A 3,035-nucleotide genomic window follows, 5' to 3' on the forward strand; every position below is an offset into this window, starting at 1 on the left:
CTCTCTCTCTCTCTCTGACAGGTCTTGGTTCACCAGGTCCGGCTGCTCCGGCGGCAAGTGTCCCCTCCTCACCAGGTCCGGCTGCTCTGGCGGCAAGGTGTCCCCTCCTCACCAGGTCCGGCTGCTCCGGCGGCAAGGTGTCCCCTCCTCACCAGGTCCGGCTGCTCCAGCGGCAAGGTGTCCCCTCCTCGTCTGCAAGAACAAGTGCAACAGGCAGGTCTTGGTTCCCCTCCCTCCCCCAATTGCATCTTCAGTTCAATTTTGTTCTGGACGTGATCAAGATTTAACGAGTTGGAGTCCATCTATCCGAATATGAATTCCTGGATGTAATGGAGCCCAACTTAAATATAGTGTAATAATCTGAGTCGGATTCCTTTTTCAGTTCAAGTACATACTGGTGTATCTTGGTATTAGAAGTTTAAAAGTTTTTCATACTAATATATGCATGTGGTAGTAAATACATATAGGATGACAGATAACAGATATTAGGGATGTGCATGGTCAGAAATTAAAGTTTCTTTATAATATTGTATTTGTATTTCGTTAACTATCAAACTGATTCGAAATTCAGTTTGGTATCGATACATACCAAATTATTCCTATTTGGTTTCAGTATATGCCACATTAACCAGAATTTCCTCTATGCATGATTCGAAATTCAGTTTGATCTCAGTACATACCAAGCCTGTACAGACGTTCAATGACATGAATATTTCCTCTATGCATGATTCGAAATTCAATTTGGTCTCAGTACATACCAAGCCTGTACAGACGTTCAGTGACATGAATATTTCCTCTATGCATGATTTTATAATTTGCTATATGCCTTTGAGATTAGGCTTTTGTATTTTCTTTTGAGGAAAAAGGGAAAAGAGAAGTAGCTAATAAAAATGATCTCTGATATCTGTATTGATATCTATTCTTTTTTGAAAAACGAGAAGTCAAATTGTCTTTGTTCTTGATTCTGTGAGGCTCTCTCATTATATCTGTCTAATGGCAAATGTCTTGATCTCTCTAGAGACTGGTCGGAATAGAGTGTGGCCCTGTTGCTTTTTGGTATCATTACTAGCAAGTGTCATGTCACTTTTACCCATGCTCTTTACAAACAGAAGTACCCCTCAGATTTTAGTTTATACATAGAGTCAACTGTTGTTGTCGAAGCTGCTAGTAAACTGACTTGAATATGCATATTCCTTGTTGATCGCCTGATTTGTTTCAAGTGTGGTTGTAGTTTGTAGATATGACACTCCATTAGTTCCACCGAAATGGTACATGCATCCTGGATGGAGCTGATGCATACATATCCTTTTAATTCCTTTTCCTTTTTGTACATTTAAATAAAAAAATACCAATCTTGACTCTGGCCAAGAGCCGGTCGTTTGTTATTGTTATGGTATAAATGGTATATTAGAAAGGAGTGGCCAGAGCACATATTTGTTATTGTTATGGAAATACAAGTGTTGTCACTGTAAATACAAAAGGAGTGGGCAGAGTGCATCTCACCCATTCCATGTACATGAAGGTAGTTTCCTTTTACTTATGATTGCCTGGATCAAAACAACTTACTTTCATTCCTAAATTGGATGTATTTGGCATACTTCAGGCGGTTCCCTTGTGGTGCAACAACAATGTTCCTTGCTACCAGCAAATCATATCCAAATGGATAGACCCGGAGTGGAGGGCCCAACATCGAATGGCTTCCGAGCGGCGTGCCTTGATGGGTGGTCCGGTACACCTTCAAGGCAACCTCAGCCTCCACGCTTACGTGCAGAAGAAGGTAATAATATCATTCGGCCTCTCAACTTCGGCTTCTCAACTTCTAAACTTGTGCTCTTATGGATATTATTGCTTCTATTGCAGAATAGGGAGAGAGGTGAGGGCCAAGAGAAGCTCAATACCTTCACGGGATTATGTCTCTCCCGCAAGTCAAAGAAACCGGAAGGGGGTGGGTCAACCCAGGCGCTGGCTTGAGGATTGATGCATACAGTGGGAAGTTCAAGGAGCACAACGGGCCTGACTCTGATCCGGCCTCACAGGACATTGACGCTACAATTTCCCTCCAGTCGGGAGATGTCAAGAAGGGTGGTCGGTTATATGTTGGCGACGGTGCCATCCATAAGAAGGACATCCAAAAACTCTCTCACCTCCGTGCTACCACGTCGAGCTCAGGTCCTGCTATAGAGCGTCGCCCACAGCTTGGGCTGCACATGCTTCATCAACTCGAGGTATCTTTTGCTTCATCGACCTTCCTTGTGATTTCTTCTTTGTATTGCAACGATGGTGAACTTGTTGTGATGGCATATTGTAGGCCAATGCCAGGCTTCGAGAGGAGCAAGCCATGAAAATGCAGCAGGCTTTCAACAGCAAGAATTCATGGTTAAACAACAGGCAATCCTGCAAGAGACATTTGCTCAACTCAGAAATAATATGCAGGGTTCCACTTTGCCCGTTCTTCCTCCTCGTCTGACTCTTCCTAATTTCAACTTTGTAAGTCTTTGAACTTTTCAATCATGCATCTTACCTTCATGCTTGAAGATCATGAATCTTACCATCTCATCCTCTCGTGCTTCAAGTTTTCTCAGTCGGGAAAAGACTCCAATAACTGTGTGGTAGGTGGATCTTCACCTGGCCAAGCAAGTCCAGTGACACCCACTACGGTTCATGTCGCTTCGACCTCCCCACAACAATGATCACTTGTGGTAGTCTGTCCATGTTTGTCCATTGTTGATGCTTGCGTCTTCTCGTTGCTTGAGCTTGTGAACTTAAAACTTGTGCATTGTTGATGGTAGAGTCCACAAGTGTTGATGCTTATATTGTACATACTTCCTAGCTTCTATTTGAGCCTCATATGTTGATGCTTGTTGACTCTTTTGCCTTATCCATCTTTGCAACTTAACTTTAGAAACTCATGCGTGTGATAATGGACTTATAGGTTTGCATTGTGGATGGCATTGACGGTGGGCATATATGCTGCGGTGGAGCTCATTGCATGGTTCATGCTTGGTGTGAACTTGGAACTCATGATCCTTTAATTT

General features: G+C 43.0%; 1 long non-coding RNA gene across 1 annotated transcript; it reads left to right on the plus strand.

The window, feature by feature from the left end:
* The first annotated feature begins 1,233 nt into the window (after positions 1 to 1,233).
* LOC123173435 (uncharacterized) lies at positions 1,234 to 2,446 on the plus strand. The gene is made up of 3 exons (XR_006486213.1): positions 1,234 to 1,777; positions 1,861 to 2,225; positions 2,309 to 2,446. It is a non-coding gene; the product is annotated as an uncharacterized lncRNA (long non-coding RNA).
* The last annotated feature ends 589 nt before the right edge of the window (positions 2,447 to 3,035 follow it).

Source organism: Triticum aestivum, unplaced genomic scaffold, assembly GCF_018294505.1.
Source record: "Triticum aestivum cultivar Chinese Spring unplaced genomic scaffold, IWGSC CS RefSeq v2.1 scaffold84827, whole genome shotgun sequence".
In the NCBI taxonomy this organism is placed as follows: Eukaryota; Viridiplantae; Streptophyta; class Magnoliopsida; order Poales; family Poaceae; genus Triticum; species Triticum aestivum.